Here is a 20283-nt window from a genome sequence, read left to right as displayed (position 1 = left end):
GATTGTTTCAGATCAGTCCCAGATCTATTCAGGTTTGCTGAAGAGCACCCAGTCCCATACTGAGAGGAACATGAATGTAGAACTGTTCCTAATACCCTTCTGAAGAGAAAAAAATGTGGTTTTCACTAAGCTGCTGGTCTAGTACCCAAAGGAGCTGAACTCAGTTTCTGACCTCTTAAAATTTCCCGAGTCACCTTGGGCAAAGCCTCGACTTCCTCTTGTCTCAGGGTTTAATGACAAATCGCCTTGCAGAAAGACCTATGAGCTGGTCAATGGTGGGGGCTGGCCAGGAATTTTCCAGGGGTATGTTTTTGTTAAGAAGTTGCTCTACCATCAGAACCAAGACTTAATGGGAATGCACCTATTTAAATTAAATCTGTGGTAAGGCTTATTTGAGGGTTCAGGATAGGCACTGTGGGCAAAGTGAGAGAGGTCAGCCAGATTAGCAGTGGTTTTTCCCCGAGCTGTGAGGAGCTGGTGGCTCTCACGTTTCAGTCTTGCTCAGGGACATGAGTTTCTCCATCACCGGTTTAGCCCTCTGACCCAAGACACCTCTCTTGCCCTGTGAATACAGACGTCAGTGGGACCCTGAGCCTTGGCCTCCACAGGTGATGGTAGGGTCTGTACATTGGTGCTCTTGACTTTCCTCTTCTGCTAGACCTATTAACTAAACAGCGATCGGTCAAGCTACTAATTAGAAGCCAACTGGTTGGGTAAGTTGGGCTGCTGACAGCAAAGGCAGCAAACCTTGTCTGGCTGCTTGTTCCCATTGAGAGAGGAGAGCTGTGTCTTGCTCTTTGCCCTGCACCCCTCCCCTTCTTTCCCCTGCCTTGCACTGGCCCGTGCCTCCCACTATACCCTGCTATGAGCCAGTTCAATCAAATGCCAGAAAATTATCTGCCTTTTTCTTTTGCCAGATTGCTGTTTTCCATCGTGTTAGTGCATTCAGTCAGGGCTTTGCTACAGAGACTAGAGCCAGCAGAAGGTAGCAGCAGTGATCAGGTGGGAAGGAGGGGGCATCCTTTTTGGCAGCAGAGCTGATACATCATCTCATCATGTCCTGTGGTGCTGTGCTCTGCTGATCACCCAATTAAATGGTTATACTAGGAAGGGCGTGGATGAAAGGCAGAATAACAACACTGGGAGCCAGAGAAAAATAAGCTAAAATAACATCCTGGAGGCAGTCCAGCTCTGTGCCGTATAGACTTCATGCTTTGCAACCCTGGCATCGCCTTCTCAGTGCATGAATGATGAATTGCTTGCCATTTTGACAGTCTGTCCCAGATTTGGCTCACCTCACATTAGCTAACTAAAAGTCAAGCCTATAGTGCCAAGGTTGTTCTCTTGGCTCCCTTTTAGAGAAAGAAAAAAGGGGCAGGCAAGCTCAGGAAGTGATTTATGCAGCTTGTTTGGAGATGTGGTTTGTCACTATTTTGAGGGGCCAGAGCATCCCAGCCTAGTGCAGGAGGAGGCTGGGCCATTACCTGTGTCCAGAGGGTAGGCTCCTGATTTAATGCATTCCTGTATGCAGCTTTGGTTCACCATTAACCAGGCTCTTTTGCTTGGAGAGAAGCAGTGCAGGGCACCCTGCTCATCTTCATCTGCAATCCCTGATGAAGACTGCGGTGCCTCCCTGGTTCCCAGGGAGGAGTAGGGCTTCTGCCCCAGAGTGCCGAGTTGTTCAGAAACTCAAGCATCTCTCTTGACAAATGCAAGCAGTTCTTCCTGCAGGGGCCTGAGTGCAGTTGAATGGGTCATACCTCTGGGGAGTGATGATGGTTACCCACCATATCTGCTGTTATTCTGAATATTCCAGGGAGTGTGGGTGTCCTGGGGTGCCTATGTCATGAATTCCAGCCTCACGTGGGTGTCTTGGCAATCCATGGGGCATAAACCCCAGCCCTCAACACCTGTTCTTGGGCTGGGTGAGCATCTGCCTCACTCCTCTGACAGATTTTATACAGTTGCAGTCTGATGATACAAATTGCCTCCCCCTGCTGTGTTGTTTTGCCATGTGCTAGCAGGAGTAGTGATGATGCTTCTCGATTCTGTGGGGCAGGGCTTTTTCTGATGGTGTTGGTCTTGTCTATTTTGAGATGCCACCCCTACCACTTCTCCACTGTGTCCCTGAAAGAGAGGATGCTCTGGGGATGGGTGTGTCCTGCTGGGAAGAGCAGGGAGTGTGTGGGTCCACAGCCTCAGCACAGAAGGTTGCCCTCCATTAAGGGCTAGTGGTGTCCTTGGCAAACACAAGTGGCCTGGAGTTTGGGGCACATCTGAATGGATCATGTTTGGTCAACAAAAGATTAAAACTTGGCTTATAAGTTTTTCTTCCATGATATGTAAAATTGCAGATGTACTTTTCTGTGATGATTATTTTAGGATAGCCCCACTGCTCCAGGGATCTCCTAATTATCTGAATATATTTTTTCCAAGTGCATCCCCAGGATGGTGCAAGTGTTCTCGGTAGAAGAGATAATGAGAATGTAAATGGAGAGGTGAAGTATCTACATGGCATATCTAGATTCAATTGAGTTCTCGACAGTATTTGAGTTTGTATATTTATTCTGCCATGTGAGCAATGATTTGATCTGCTATAGGTCCTAAAATAGAACACGTTACTAGAATACTTTAAAAGCTTGGTGTTGGTAACACATGGGTAAGTTCCTCTGAGTGGGAGTTATTGCCAAATGTGAAGGGGAAAAACCAAAAGAGGATAATATCAGGAAGCTAAAAGCAAAGCAAAACAGACCTTTGGTTACAGGACAGTGCATTTTCTGGTATAACCTGCATGAAAGAAATCTATTGGGCCATAATTTGAAAATACATACATTTAAATACCAGTTAGGTTTGTTCAGATTTTTTATTTCGGCAGTGGATACAATGACAAAATATTTTGGAGTTTGATATTTAAAATTTAATTGTGTAGAAGACTTACAGCACAACAGATGGTAAATAATCCTAGTCTGTACCAGGGTTCTCATTATCAAGGCTGCAAAGTATTTAGAAAGTGGGTCTTTCCTTCTCAGATTATTTTCCTGAAAACCAAAGAGTGAACTTACCAGGGCTTGTTAAGGGCAAACAGAAAATTACCAAGAAGGTATTAGTACACTTGTTGTAAGTAAATAATTAGGTTTGTATTTTGAGGATATAATACTCTTGATTGAACCATCAGAAGTTTGAGATCATCAGGCCTTTCATATGTATATTTGCATGTGTCATTCTGTTATTGCAGATAAACAAGCATGGAGTTCTTTGCATGTATAATAATGTTATTATCAGTTCTATGATAAGACCAAATGAAAGCACATTCTTTCTTTTCTCTTGATGCAGTTTGGCAGCCAAAACATCCTTTGGTTTAGCAAACCTGAAAATAGTTTCCTGAGGTTTTGTGCAAAGGAAGAAGGAGAGATGAAGGTTAAAGGATAAAATTAGCTTCTGGTGTGAGAGGGGGTAGCAAAACACCCAGGTTCCGGCTCTGGAGGGGAGTTAAAAAGAGGACTATATTGGCAAGTGTTGGCAATTGATGCTCAAAGCCCAGCAGAAAGGATAATCTACATGTGCTTGCTAAATGCTATGCTGGTACAGAGCCCTTTTTAGGATTCAGCTGCAATTTCGTTGCAGGGCAGTATAGAAACCTTGACATGAAAAAGCAGCCACGGTTGCTGGTGTTCAACGCTTTATCGTTAATAGGTGTGATAAAGCTTAGGATTCAGACTGGGTGCAGATACCACTGGTAACACGCTGCCAACTTATAAAAACAATCTGGTAAGGAGTGTCTTCACACAGGAAGCCAGGTATTAACAACATTAACAGACAAACCACTTCTTTTCAGTACCTATGACATGCTAGTAAGGATCCCAAAATCTTTGCTGCCCCTGCTTTCAGCTGTACAACTTCCTCAGACCCCCTTCCTTTTACCCTGTCTTAGATTAATATTTATGGAAAATCCAGCTTCAGGTGGTGTCCTGTTAAGATATAAAAGTTTAGTGCTGCAACAGTGAGACTTTTTTTGCTTTCATGTCCTCTGTGAATAATGACTATATAGCTTGCAAAACTGTGATGGTGCTTGAGAGAGAAACATTGGTGGCCAAACCTTTATTCCTGGATTGTTCTGTGTGTTCTCGCAAGTTGACCGTGTTGCTAGATGCCTGTCAGATAGCAATCAAGCAAACATACTTACAGAGACAGTATCAGTCTGTCTTCAGCACTAAGGGAAATGGTGCTCAGTGAAGGGAATAACTTTTGGTGGGTTTTTTGGTTTTGTTTTGGTTTTTTTGCACTTGAGCCCATGGTAAAAATTCTAAGGGAAATGCATTGATCGGTTTTGGTGATGATAAAGTTTGAAATCTTAAGCGCTGAAATTAGATCCTGGAAACAGGGAGAAGTAGTCCGAGCCAAGGAGCAGTGAAACTTAAATTAAGCAGATATTGATTTCACTGAGGTGAACATCAAGTCTTATTGATCCAGGAGACAAATATTGACTGAAATATCCTCATGTATTCCCTAGCCCTGTGCTGTTGTTTTTCCTCTGGAACAGTTTGCCTTCTCTTCCCCAGATTTCCTTCTCTTCCCCTGTCCCTTCCCAGAAAATAATATCCTGGCCTCAGCTTCTGCTGTTTTTTGCAAAGCTAGCGCTGTTTTCCAGTTAGCTGTTTTAAACATCAGAAACAGGAAAAATTGCTGTGACTTTATAAATCAATAAAAACCTTATACTAAACAGCTATTAAGAAACTAAAAAGATGCTTGGAAATCCAAACAACCTCTTACAAAATAATAATAAAAAAGCCTCTGTAGCACAATCAAGTTCTTGACTCCTCTTACACGAAAAATGTGAAATCACATTTTGAGAAGTGACGATTTTTTGATTCTTTAGGGAAAAATATGATTACTTTGTTCCTAACGCTGCCTAAAACGGTCACTGTGATACTTTTTTGTTAAAATGATCCTTTATTATCTTCATGTAAATACCAGTTTACAAGGACACGGAAGCTTTGCAAACAGTGGTGAAGTGAGTATTTGGAGGGAAGGAGCAAAGTAGATAATATGGGACAGATAAAATACTGGAAACAATTACTTTGAACTATGTAGGTGGATATACCTCTGTGTTAATGTGATGAAAATGCAAACATTTCAAACCTCAAAAAGCAGTTGTATGATTGCAGCATGTTTATCTGGACGTATGTATACTGTATTTGAGGAAAGAGGACTTTTACTATGGATCTTGCCTGTAATTTCAGTTTAAATACTTGGCAATGTGCAATATTTTGAACTAGTTTTCAGGATTTTAAAGTGCTTAAGGTTCTGCCTGCTGCGTGTGGAAGACTGTCCAGGAAGGCAGATTAGTGAGGATCATGCAATAATGCAGAAAGGAGGAGGAAGAGACAAATGGCTACAAATCATCTCCAGGCAAATTCTTGCCTTCTGAAGCACCAAATCATTTTGTTTCCTGCTGAAAATACCTTCACGTTGTTTTTTAAGCAATCATGAAATCTGGAGGCAGTGAGGCACACCAACTTTTATTCTGTGGATTAGGTGGAAATTACTTCTGTTACCCAGTGTTATCTCTGATACTTCAGTATCTGAAAATGTCGAGTTAGGCAATGAGAAATGTAAGTGGAATTTAGACCTGCGTTATGATAATTTACAGAGATTTCACATTGGTCTAGTTATGAAATTGCTTATTTGATCATGAGAAAGTGTAGAAAAATGGCCCAGGTGGAAAAAGAGTGGTTCATAGCAAGCTCATGGTCAGCAGAAACCTTGCAACTGGAAGAGTGATTTTGGATTCATTGGCTCTTTGAGCTTGAAGGGCAAGTTTTCAGTAGAATGCCCTGAACAATTGAACAATGCAAATGTGGAGTAAAAGAGCCTGCTATCAAGAGAAATAAAATAGTGGTTTTGGAAAGAGCATGAGATGGAATTACCCAGTGGAGTGCCAGGAGAAGTTCAGTCTGTCTAGGCAATAGGCAGCAATAGGCAGTAGGTGGGGTTTAAATGTCTGTCTGTAGCCATATATATAGACTGTTTTGAAAACTTCTCTTTCTGGAAAAAACCCACCACTCTAAAAACCCAAGCAGGGCCAGGCTGCTGTGCCTTGACTCTGAGATCTCTCTTTTAGTGAGTAGAGGCACCAAGAATGACCACGCAGGCTTCCTCTGGCCTTGAACACAGCTCTGCAAGCGTGTAGAGGTCCTCTACACACCATCCTGGATTAGTTCTGGACTTGCTCCCTTCTAGTCTCATTTTGCTATTTCGAGAACTATGTAACTCCAATTCTGTTTTTGTTAGATGATACCAGAGCTAATATGTCTTATAGTAAGTGTTATGTGACCTGTTAAGACTAATCATTCAGACACTGCACCTGCTTGGTTTTTTAAGAGATGGAATCTTCTGGTCAAGTCTCTGGACTGGTGATTGTTCAGGAAGAGAAATTTTGATGGAAATAAACATTCAGCTTTCAAGTTTTACATCAGATTTCCTTCATGGCATTCTCATCAGAACCCCCCTCAGTTACTGATTGCTGCCTTTTGGCACTGTAGTCAGCCCTGGCATGAAAACCCCAGAACAACTTTTCTTTTAATGTCATTTTGTCAGAAACATTTTCTTTGTGTGGAGGGAAAAATATCTGCCTTACTCCATTTTCCCAGAGAGCACCCAGTTTGGTTCCTGTGCTCACCAGTTTCAGATTTTGTGGTATAATTATTGTTTAGGAGTGACAATGCACTGCTGTGTATGTTTTTGTGGAAAAGGTTTTTCAGAAGCAAAGGGAAGGAATCCCATTTTAAAACTCACTGACATTTTCCATGCAGCTTTTCTGTTTGATTGGCATATTTAATGTTCTCAGAAATCATAGCATTAAGTTTGTAAACGAGAAGACTGCATGAACACAAGTGACCTAACAAATCAGAGGCTGGGCAATGTGTCTGTGTCAGGCTTGCAATAAATGTGGTAAAATGAGCTAGGTTTTAGAAGAATTGTGACATCCTAAAACTACTAAATTCCTGAAACAAATGGGCATCCCTGGGTATGGTCACAAAGTGATGAGATTTCCATCACCTTCTACTTAAAATTCCTTTGCCTGGGGTAAGTTGGGATGACTTCTTTGTGTGTAGCAAAACTGAAGCAATATTTTTCTTATCACCAGATACTACTAGCGCATTTTTCTCTTAGACTTCATAAAAATAGTCCTGAAAATAAAATTTTTGCTCCTCTCAAAATGTGATCCAAATTCCTGGAGACAGATATCTTCTCAGCTTCTTAAGTACTTGGGGCTTTTCTCCCTCTCCTCTCACATCCTCTTAAAATTTCACCTGCTGAAAAACATGGTTTCACAATCAATACACGTGGCAGTGCCAACAGGCAGTGCTGTGCTTCTGCAGCTTCTCTCCTAAGGGTGTAGAATCAAACCAAGGCAGGTTGGAAGTTGCTGCCAGTGATGAGTGGCAGAATTTTTTCTTTCTGCTTACTGAAAAATGTGTGGTGATAACTTGAGACCCTTAATGAAGGTAGGATTTTTCTCCTTACTGAAATGTGTGTGTGTCTGTACATATGTACATATATGTACAGTTGCCTTGAGAAGAGGAAAACTGGAGGCTTGCTGGGAAGCTGTGGAGATGTTGCACAAGAAGCACACAATAATTACCCCTCTGTTCTTATCCTGACTTCTTTTGCTACATGTTTTTTTTGTTCTCATAGCTTTCCACTTTCTGTGGAGGTAAATGCAGGGCTTCACCCACGGTGGCCCTGTAGTCAACTAGAGAGCTGTTCAGGGAGAGAACGACAGTGGGAACTGATTGGATGCTCAGGTGATCTCAGAAATCATAGGACTGGTGTTAATTTTTAATGTATAGTGTTCAGAAATTGTAAGTGCTCCCAGAAAATTTATTTCATAGCTATTTATTTTACTGGTCTCATTCTTCAGATATCTAAAACCTCCTTGTTTTAACAGGGACATGGCATTTCCCATACCTTCCTCATTCTTTCTTTCAACACCCTTATTGATAGAAAAAGGAGTTATAACATGGACAGAAAGTAAAAATGTTATGGAGGAATATGTGCCTAAACAAATTATCAGTCCAGGGGAAAACCAGTAAGATATGTATAGATGTGAATCTCAAGATAAAAGAGAAGACTGAGTAGACTATTATGGAGAATATTATGAGTTTCTCAGCAAATCAGTAGACATTTCTAAGTAATTAATTGGTGATTAAGTCATTATTTTAAAACAGAAGGCAAATTGAATTCATTCCTTTGCACTGTAGTAAAATTTAGAAGATTAAAAACTTTTAAATTAGGCATTAATGCTGCAAAGGTAGCACTGGTTCTGACCATTAACTTGGGATCTTAAAAAAAAAAAAAAAAAAAGAAAAGGCAGAATCTAGTGTCTAACTGCTACGTTGCATGTCATACAATTTTGGCTTAGTTTTGCTGTAGGACACCACAGATGATTTGAATACACAATCATAAGTAGAAACATGGAAGTAATGGAAGGACTGATTCGTAACTTGATATCATGGAGTACCTCATGTTAGTAAGTCAAACAGGATTCAACTCATGAAAATCGCTGGTGTAAATCCATACAGAAAATTCAAATAAAACCTGACTTTGAAAGTTTGAAATACCACTTTTATTTTTCACTTCCTCCTGTTATTATTCATAATCTCATACTATCCTGAGACCAGGAAAACAAACTCCAAAAGAGACAAATTTTATTCTAAATTCTGGTCCCTCCAGAGCAATAGGAATCTTTCAAAAAACCCCCTGTTCCTATGAGGATTTAAATACAGTCTGCAGACCTGAAAATAGTGAGGTATTCTGAGAAAGGATTCAGCGAGCATCTAGCGTAGCCGAACAACCAGCCTTCAGATTAACAGCTCTATTGTGATTGATCTCTGGGAAATTTTTCTAGCAGTACAGATGTAATAATAGTTATTTCAATTTATCTGAAATGCATCTGTTTATAATTATTCTGGCTCCTTAAGTGATCCCAGTAAACTCTGCAAGTTCAGATACTATTGGAGGGAAAGGACCTTTTGGCTGCACAGCATACTGAAAGTTCTAACACATTTTATCAACATTTACATAATCAACACTCACAGCCAAAATCAATGTCCAAATTTGTAAACAGTGATCTACCTCCATCCCAAGTTAATGGCTTTATATAAGGAGTAACGGGTCATGTAATGACTTTTTTTTCCTTTTTATTTTTTGTAGTCAATTGGATCAGTTGTGTTTGCACACTACTCTTGCTATTGGTTTTATTGACTGTTCTTCCAGTATTTCTCCCTTGGCAAGTTTGCTTTTGTGCTTATCTATTAAAACAATTCAGTGAACGTGGAGGGTGAGGATTCACCCATACACCATGTTTTCTTCCTGTTGTTCTCCCCACACCCCCTTTGACCTTACCATTCTACCTCTGTCTTCCTTTTCCTCTGCAGTTACTCCTTCAGTTAGCTCCTCTCCTTCCCTCTGCACCCCTGCTGCTGAAGCCGGAGGTGAAATCAGTCTGTGCACCTGCCTTTACTGATTGCATTTGTATTTGGTGTCACTGGAGAGCTCTATTGCAATGACTGTGCATGGGGTTGGCTCAGCACTCCCATCTTTTTCAAGCGTTCAGAGGCTGAGTTGTATTTTTCTGCTTTTTATCACAACTCCCGTGGTTATGGCTAATGAAAAGAAAAAGGAAATTGTGTTACTTGTCTAGAAAAAGTGGCTAAGCTAAGTCATCTCTGTGCCCTTATGCTGACAAAATTTTGAGAGACCTGTCTTGAAATTACGATGGATGCGAGTACACACTTGAATTCTAATGTATCGTCTGATATTCTACCACAGAAATTATATTTTGGAGCTACCAAGTCACCAACACCGTTACTTCTTATATTGTAGTAGATTTCAGCTGAAAGTCTTAGAAAGAACAAACTCTATTTGAAGCTAATGGCTCTTTTTATCACTGAAGTCACATACAGCTGAACATTAAGTGCTTGGATAAGACTACATGGCTTGCAGATCTGTTCCTGCAAAGTGAAGAAATAAAAAATAGTCTAATATCTCATTCTTTGAACATAGGAAAGCTAGTAAATTGAAAACTCTGGTACCATTCTTTTTTTTTTTTCTTTTTCTTTTTTTCTTTTTTTTTTCTTTTTTTTTTAAACAAAATGTTTTAAACCACTGTTTCTCTTTTGCTTATGTCTTTTCTGAAGGAAATGCTCTCTGAGATGCTGCAGTGCTGTCATCATGCAGCCTGCCCAAGATGATTTCTTGTGCTTAAAGACAACACTGGAAGTCCAAATTAAATGAGTCAGTTAATATGATGTCGCACATTAGACAGTGCCATTGTATCCTCACTGCGGTGCAAAACTACGTATGTGCACTGCAGTCTTTCTATTGCTTTTGGAATACCATCAGATACAGAAACATAACAATTGAAATAGTCATGTATAAGGTGCAATGAATTTGCAACATTTTTACAGCCTGGAAGAAAGCAGAGCTGATTTCTTTGGAACAGTGAAATCTCTTGTTTTACCTAGAGATTATAAATTGACCAGGCTTAGATATCCTTTTAATATCAGTGAAGTACTGCTTAGACATAGTTTTTTAATCCACCAATTTTTTTTTGGTCAGAATATTTGAGATTTTCTCATTTTCTCATATGTGTGAATCTAGTGTCAATCAAATCTACACCAGTATCAGAAACAAAATGTTTCAGATATGCAAACATGAATCATTAACAAAGTTTAGTCATTTTAAAAAGGTCTTCTGAACAGTTTAATCCAGCCTTATTAGTCTTGATTGCTACTAGCTCCATCTCGTATATATTTGTGAGAAGCTCCTTTTATGAAGAGAAAGGAATTTTTAGAACTCTAAGTGACTAAAGATACTGTTTTCTTGATTTTTTTTTTTCTAAATAGAGGGAACTCAGTGGCTTTCTAAAATACAGTTCCTTGCTGTTGTGATGCCAAAGTCAGAGGCTTCTGACTATAGTTAGACTACAGGAGTTCATTAAGTACAGATTTTTGTTACCTGTTGAAAATAAGTAGATCTTATAAGTTTTGTTGGTACTTGAATGGAAACTCCAGAATCAAATTAAAAACCAGAAACTACACACCTCAGTGAACCTTGTGAGAATTGGTGTTGAATTAGGCCTCCTTTTGGACTAGTTCTTCGATTCCTTTTATTCTTGGCTTTTCATGTTAGGAATTCCTGCCTTGCAGTAGGTTTGTGTAGGTTGATTGACTCTGTTGTATTGCTAGTGAACATACTGGCTGCCATTTTATACAGTGTTTTCAGGCATTGTCATCAGAGCTGCATTTGGGAGGTGAAGTTGGAGTACAGAGGAGCTTAAGAAAACCATGGTGAAGAGGCACTGATAGTCTATCAATTGACTTAATAAAAATGACAGAAAATATTACCAGAGGTGAAAGTTAAAAGGTATCATGTAGATTTAATGGGAATAACTGTTTACTGTGTGTAATCATAACTTAATGAACGTATCTGAAAAGATTTCAGTTTTGTGTGCAAGTTAAGGAATCGTTCACTTTAAAACATCACGTGAAGTTTTCAATTAGTGTGCATAGATGGGAAGCCATATTTTATTATTCATAAAATAACACATTAATCATTCTCTGGTGACATTGGGAAATCTCTTTGAATCTGAGAGATATTTCCAGTGGGTAACTCCACCTGCACAGGACTCAGATTGGTGATTTTCTGGAGAGTCCTGTACCTCTCCATTGACAACTGAGAAAGACAGTGGTACGCATTTTGGCTAACTAGTTCATTTTTGGATGGTGAAAGTTAGGGGAAGTGAGTCCTGTTGTTTCCATGATGCAGATCCTTATATGCTTTTAAACTACCAAACAGATTTTAAAGTGAGGGTTGAGTCTGACCTACTTACATCAGTGTTACGATGTCCCTCTTGACAATCTTTGATATCTCATTAAGAAGCCTGCTGCCTGTTTGGGCTTTGAGTTAACCAGCCTTACACTTTAGAATTCTTTGCAGTTTTCCTGGGCTCAGTTTCAAGCTTTTATGGATTCTTGCTTTCAACTTCTGTTTCCCTCATTTCTTGATGATGGAGTTGCGCCACATCATTAACCGTAAGATGTGTCATTGTAAATGTTCAAAGAATGATGGATTTTATTATGCTGCCAACACAGCCATGTTGAGGAGACTATCTTTCATATATTATTGATGCTCTAAACCATTATTTTTAATAGCATTTTTCACTGGGAGAAGAATACCAATGGAATGGAAGCATAGGTGAAGATGACTTCTGGAGCAATAATCTAGTAGGAAGTCAGTCTCTCCAGAGTGTCTCTGTTTGAGTGTGTGCACTTTTTTACTTTGAGCCACTAACTAAGGAGGATTTACTGCTAAAAATGGAGGATAATTTGACAACTGGTAATTAATTATCATATCTGAAGAATCACATGTATAGAACTTGACATGGTAGGTGTTTGTTGTTTTGTCAGGTTTAACTGAATTGCCTGTGGCAGTCAAGCATCAGAAATTGTAGGTACATGGCTTTGATTGAAGTGGTTCAAGCACTGTTTCCTCCTTGCCTACATTTTTGATTTGGGATTTTTCCCAATAAACCTGAAAAATTAGTGTCCATTCCAACTTATATTCTCTCTAAACAATTCCAAATTTAGTTATATTATGCCATCAAGTATCTAAGCTTTTTTCTCCTAGGAATGCAGTGTTTTCTCTCTGATTTTCAGTTCTCATAATTACAAATTTCAAAATGTCTTCCTTGCAAACATGAAGGTTTAAGTGTGTCTGGTCTGCCCCCGAGGTGAGTACACATAATGTGCTGCTTCCACAGGGAGATCTCTAAGCCTGGGAGAGGACCAAAGGGGAGCCAGATAACACAGTGGGTCTCCAGACAGTGAAAATATAGAAGAGATATGCTGAAAGTTTTATTTTGGTACCCAAATTAAGGCTTCTGCAGTTTTATTTAGTTCCCCTTTTGACAAGTGAAAACAGGGTTGAACGTTTTTATTTACAAGTATGTGTCTGTAAACATGGTCAAAGAAACTCTGTAGCCTGATATTACCTAGAGGAAATGAATCTGTTTCTCTCTTGTTTTGTGGGTTTTTTTAAAAGAAGAATTCAGTCCTCTGCCTTGAGCTTTTCCCTTCAGAGGAGATATTTCCTGAAGAGCCGATAGCTGTCTAAGGCTCTGTGGCTGCGCATGAAAGGCAAAGGGAATGGGATATTACAGACTCTGCTGCTTGAGCTAAAAAGAAAAAAATCCAGCAAATTTCAGCAGTAGGAGTGCTTGCAAGCTTTGCTGTTGTCCAGCCAGCTGGATTAGAAAGGGGGCAGGAGGGCCAGGCTGGATAATTCACATGATCAGGTATGATCATAGCTTCTGGCTGGTGAATTTAAAAGGCTAATACCTTACACAGATTTTAACACGTTCTGATCTGTTTCTGGTAAAGGCAACAGAATAACTCACATTAACATTAATGCCAGGTTTTCACCCTGTGCATTCCCTCTCTTTTGTAACACTAACACAGGTCCCAAGATTGTAAAGCATCTCTGTAAATGTGTTGCTTAAAAAAAGTCATGAATGCTAATAGCTCCTACAAATACATCAGGCAGTGAAATCATGAAAGAATGTGATAAAATAAGCAGATGAATGTCACTGTTACTTTTCTGTAAAATTGTCCAAGCAAAAGGCTGCCATTAGCACAGGGTTGGATTATTCAGCTCAAGTTCAGGGTATGTATACTTCAAGCTTTTTTTCTTTGTTTATAGGGCTGCCTTATGATTACACTGTGACTTCACAAAGTGTAAAGCTTTCTGTAACTGCTGTCTGTTACAGCAGGGATTTGCGCCAGCTGCTCCTCCAGACAGGGAGGTGTCAGCACTGCTCCCTGGTTACATCCCACCTTTCTTTGTTAGTGTTAATGACTTGTTCAAGTCTGAGGATTTTTCCTCCCTTGGTACAGATCAAGGACAGTACAGAAGTGATTAGATTTCCAAAATAAAAAGATAAGTATTTTATCTAGTGGTCACATGTACTATGAGGTGAAGGACTACTTTTACATTTATAAATCCTACCGTTCACCTGTAAGTCTGCTGTAATCCATTGGGCTCTGCTCAGTTGTTACATAGTATAAATACTGTTATTAGATGATCTATTTAAAACTTCTTTTCCCTTGTCCTTCAGAAACAAACAGCAAGGAAACATTTTACAGATGAACATACAGAATTATAAACTATGCTGCTACTCATTATTTCTTTTCCCTTGCTTGTCAGTAAGCACAATACTTTATAACTTTTATTTTCTTTATTTCCTATCCTGAAACTTTGTTCAAGCAGCTTTGTTGTTAGACAGAGAACTAGTGAAGCTAAAGAAAAATTCTTGGTGGCTCAAAAGGAAAAGAAAAGCCTGTAAATAATAGCTCCTAATTTACTGAAGTTGAAAGGTAATTCCAAGAAGTCTATTCTGTTTCTAATTAGCTTGTCGCCTTTAAAAAGCTGCCCTAGGAAAGCTAAAACCAAACCATGTAAAAGGAAAACAGCTGAAAATCCTTGTGAACCTTCAGTCCTCAAAAAGAAAGCAGCCTTCATGTCATAAAAATTGCAAATCCTGACCCACTGCTCTTGTTTTCTTTGTGCTTCTCTATATAATTATGAAATATTAATTATAAATTTTACCCACCAATAGTGTAACTGGCTTCAAAAGTAATGAAATAAAGCACCCTTATTGCAAACAAGCAAAACATATTCCACTGATTGATCTGCTGTTTTAAATTTAGTGCTCTGTAAAAATGTCAAGACTGTATTCCAAGGTGAGCCAAAACACATCTGGAAATGACAGATTGTTTCATAGAATGGAAATCCTCTCTTATAACAAGCTCTTGTCCTGAGATACAGAATCCTTAAAGAAAAAATAACTGAGAAAGGAAAAGCATGGATTGCAGTACAATAATTGTAAGGTCTTGGGGATTTTTCTTAATATGCTGGACTAAATTATCGGGAAATGAAGCTTTGGATTGGATTGGGTTTTCGTATATTATACGTATTCTCTGCACGAAACATGTTATGCAAATATATCATCAACTTTGGCCTTAGATTATAATTTGATTTTAATCATAATAAACATTAATTATTAATTAATATTAAAATAAAATAATCTTTAGTAATGTTGGGATATATGGGCAGAAAAATGCTGTTGGAATCAGCTGTCAAACTGGAGCGTATGACTGGTTGTAATGAGATTCTCCATGAAAACCTAACTGAATTTTACCCATGTACTTGTGGGTTACACTTGTCCTTCACTTACCTACTAAGTTATTAGCGTACAGAAGGATGATTCAGCACCGTCACACAGGTGAGCGGTCCCTGTTCACACAGGCAACCCTATTGAAATGACCCCTCTTGATGAGGATGGCAGAGCTGAAACTCAAGGAATTATCTAGCACGAGGATAAAAAAATCAAAGAAAAAACCTGAATATTTTCTAATACTTGAGGCAAGCTGTTTACAGTTGCAGCCCTGTGGTTTTTCTGCATTTGTATGGCCCATTGATCTTCTTCCAGGGGAATAACATTTTAATTGCTGTGCATTTTTTTTCTTTCCTTACCTCACCAAAGGAAGCTGCTGCTGCTTTGCATAAGGAATTTAAGCCGTCTTTGTCAGAAGAGGTGCTTTGTTTTGTTGTTATGAATCTTTAGCTGTCCAGTATCCGATACTATTTCTCTTGGTATTAGTGGATAAGTGTCTCTGGCTTATGTTATTAGTTCAGGTGCCAGTGTGCTTAAGCAAATAAGCTTTGAGGGATCTTAACTAGAGTGGCAAGAAACCAACTCAAGCATTTGCATCTGTGTCACAGTTAATCTGCAAATATTAATTTAGATAATAAGGGTAAGGTATGCATGGAAAATCAATCATCAGCTGTCACCTTTGAAGTTATATTGGTGAAATATCAGGGTAAGGGCAATATTATTTTTTATTTCAAGTGATCCATGTTGTTGAGGGAGGGTCTTCCTTACAGTTTTATAGTCTTCTCTGTTGCCCTGAGAAAGCCAACATGGAATTTTTGGTAGATGAACAAGAAAATCATAGCAAAAATCCTTTTAGGAATTTTTTTGTTAGGAAGATGAATTTCACTGGAAGTATCTACCAAGTTTTAGAGATTTAAGTGGGTGACATTAGTTCTAAAACTTCCCCTTTACATGTTTTCTAATTCTGAAATGTCCATTTCTTTCCACAATTACTGTGCATTGTGCCCCAGCCATTATTTTCTATTGCTGTACTTAGCATGAAGTATTATTGCTAGTCTTTTCACTTGTAAGCTGTACTAGTAGAGAGGCACACATTTAAGTTTGTAGCATAGTTGCAAGACTCTGGATTTATACTCAGTCTTTTGCCTGAGCTGTCTGAGTGAGTAAGAAACAGCTTGAGAGAAAGCTGTTCATTATTTCTGCGTTTTCTGTTCAGAGAAAAGTAAGAAGGAATCTATAATTGAACCAGGCTTTTCTTTGGAAAAACAATTGCCTTCATTTTTGGGGAGGAGAAATTCCATTTCCACATGTCAGTGGTGGCATGTCTGATTGTAAAGCGGGTAAGTCTAGAAGGCTAAAGGCACTTTCTGTAGCACACCTATAGCTTAACCCCTGAGACTTTCTTTAAAATTAATGTGATGCTCAAGTGTCGATACCAGTTGACACGGCTCTTGACCCGGGAGACAGATACTGACCAAAGGTGAAATTTGACAGAAAATGGAAGTTAACCTGTGCATTATTAAATACATTATAAAAGTCTTCATCAGCTTGCCATTATTCATATTTTAATCTGGTGATAACTTTGTCCTTTGAGATGAGTGTTTGAAGGTAGAAGAAATTAATGGCTAGGAATAAAAGTTTTGCTTAACTCGAAGGTTTCACAGCTTTCCAATAGGTACTGGTTACATGCATGCTCTGAGTCAGGGGTCCTCAAACTACGGCCCGCGGGCCAGATACGGCCCCCCAGGGTCCTCAATCCGACCCCTGGTATTTACAGACCCCCCCGCTGGGGGTTGGGGGGGAAACCAAGCAGCCGCAGATGTCTGCCTGCCGCTTCATCCGCACGCCGACCCCCTGCTTAAAAAGTTTGAGGACCCCTGATCTAAGTGGTGAGCAGGAGTCAGTGGGATGCTGAAAAACAGAATATCAACTCCACTGAAGATAATGTTTTCCTATTTTGCTAGTTACCAGTTTATTGTAGGTGACATTCACTTTCCTCCATGTCCTTCTGGGGGCTGCTGTGCACCTTACTGACAGAGGATTTGGCTGAAAAGTGGTATGATCTTGAAATGTCTTCCTTGATTCACACCTGGAATTGGCAACAAATGCAGCCTGAATATTTAATATTTTTTTTTTTCCTTTGAAAAGAACACTAATTTTGGAAAAGTACTTTTATTATTGGCAGTTGGGCAAAAACTGCTTCTCCTTCCGTAAGTCTTTTGACATGTATAAGACAACAATTGACATAATATAGCCTAGTAAGCAACTGCTTGTGTTACTTATGGTCCATCACAGCTTTTGCCTTGCTTGCTTGCATGATATTTTATTGTTTGTCATTTCCTGTGAAAGATTGCTTAGTAATTCCTATATAGCTTTTACTTAGATTCATAACATTTGAGAATTATATGAAAATATACTGAGTATCATCTTTGATTACATAAAAGGTATGTTTTAAAGCCAATGGTCTTTTGAGAATAAGACAGTAAACTAAAGCACATCTCTTTTGGAAAAAAAACCCACCCTATTATGTTTCTGTCATTAATCATGCAGGAAACAGTGGGCTGTGAGAAACTAATGAAAAATGCTTTGGAGATGCTTCCTGTAAAAGTGAAAAGGTTTGCATGATAACATTGTTTTTACACAAAGATAAAGCTGATTTCATAAAGCATCTCACAGTCTGAGTAAATAGTTGTAAATCAGCTGCAATACTGAGCAAAGACATTAACCACACAAACCCTTCTGATTAAATTAGATTTTCTTTTACTGAGAACTGTCTGTTAATTTCTTGTTTGATTTTTAGAATCTTAAAATCTCTAGTTTGTGGAGTCATAGAAAAATGTGTATGGAAAGGGGCACCAAGTGTCTATGCAATGAACTTAGGGCTTGTGGCCAAATAATAAAAAATAATTGTAACAAGTAGTAACCAAACCAAAACAGAACAGGCAAGAAGCTAGGATGTGGTGGCTGAGGTGCATGAGCTTTCAAATCTAATGAAGAGAGGAGGAAAAGTCACCATCAAGCTAAGCACAAACAACATGCAAAGTGTGGCACCTAAAAAAAAAAAAAAGAGCTGAAAATGAATGATTGGATCAGTTATTGCTTCCCACCCCTTGCATTTCAGCAACAGAAATTATGTTGCTGTTCTTAATATTAGAAATTTTGGGGTTGTTTTTAATTTTTTTCCTTGCATATAACTTCAGTCTTTTGCAGCTGCGGTTTTGGCCCTTTCCTGCTTGTGTCCCATCCATCATGGTTATGGAGAACTGGTTATTCTTTCCCTTGTTCCAGCTGCTTGTTATCTAATAGAAAGCTGCTGCAATGTCCTCTCCTCACTCTTCAGGCTAAGCAGACCCCATTCTCTCAGTTTTCTGATCTTCCAGTCACTCTTGTGCATGTACTGCATACGGACATTTCATTCCAAACAGAGGTAATCCTATAGCTATATATGACATATATATATATACACACTAGAGTTATATGCCATGATTTTTCTAGCAAACAGTGATATACATTCATGTCTTCTGCATTTGTTTTTGACGCACTTATATAAGGAACAATTTGACATTGTACCGTTTCCCCAAATACAAACGTACCCGCAGGCCTTCTTTTCTTATAGCCTGTGCGCGTACCCGTCTGTGTATGTCTTAATGTCTTGCTACTGGAAGAAAAGCCATTAATCTACAATGGAGTTAGAACAGTGTCCCTAATAACATCAGTAGCAGTATGGCATACTGGAACCTAAATTTGACATTGCCTCTGTGATATGTAGGACCATTACTCTGAAATACGATGATGCTTTTATATAAAGTCACCCTGATTCCTGGTCACTGAAGTTGTTCCATGGAGAGAAGTCTTTGCAGGAAAAAGGGATTTTTCAGATTTAGAAGTATGTGTCATTGTTTCACTCAAGCAATACAGTTGTACTTTATACGATTTTAATTTTTGTTCTAAGGATGGTAATTGCATCTTGAGCTGCATCCAACACTGAGTTCTTATGTGTTCATAAATATTCTGGAAATGCCAGTGTAACTGAGATGCTGCTGGAACCTTTTCAAGAATATCCATCTAATAACAACTTCCTTGGAAGGAAGTGCTTTCAGAAACTTGCCAGGGTCTGTTTAACGGGAAAGATTTAATAACGTGGAGCAATTGGTGAGGCAGACAAATTAACAATGTGCATGAATTTGTATTTGCATGCTAAGTATGTGCCAACATTAAAATCCCTTAACAATAAGCTTGTTTTTCCACCTCCATAAAGCCAATTATTACACACATGCTGTATCGAACTCTCTCAGTTCCCAGTCAATCTTACACTTAATGCTGAATGCTTATATTATTTAAAGATCTGAAAATTTCTGATAATTTCTTGCCAGAAAAAGCAAGAAAGATCTGATGATATACAAAACTCCTGAGCTTGTGGTATAGCAACATGGTGTAATACATGAAAATAGTATCTCATAACCCCAAACAAGAGCAGTGAAACAATGTCAGTGTGATCTTAAGCAAAATTGCATCTCTACTAGTCTTACCACATCAACAAGTTACCTTAGAAAGTATTGGAGCAAGTTCAATATTCTAGACTAAATATTGTGTGTTTAAACTTGTTTGGCTGCTAAAATTTTGGGATTAGGATTAGAGGGGGAACAGGTAGAGCATTAGGAAAACTAAAATCTTTTGATCTGTTTGCCATGAGGTTAGAAGAGAGGTCATGAAACTAGGAAAAGTAAGCATACAGGGTAGTTCTGTGCTCCCTTGTAAACGTATGGTTTCAAAAACTGGTAAATCCAGCAACTATTTCCTCCTGCCATGTGTATGAGACTTTAATTAAGACAACAGATTCACTTGTGTCCTAAGTGTCCTTTACAGCAGTTTTAAATCACTAAGAACGCTCTTGATTTTAAGGGTTTTCGTCCTACTGAGCTATTAGGTATTTCTACAAAAATATGTGATTTAACAGCATATCTTCAGGGTAAGTAAATAGGCAGAGAGCTTAGTTCAGCCATCGGGCACTGTGATCTTTTGCAGAGATGGAAAAATATCTTTGT

The sequence above is a fragment of the Falco cherrug genome, chromosome 9 (assembly GCF_023634085.1).
Source record: "Falco cherrug isolate bFalChe1 chromosome 9, bFalChe1.pri, whole genome shotgun sequence".
In the NCBI taxonomy this organism is placed as follows: Eukaryota; Metazoa; Chordata; class Aves; order Falconiformes; family Falconidae; genus Falco; species Falco cherrug.
Note: the sequence above shows the minus strand (reverse complement) of the source record.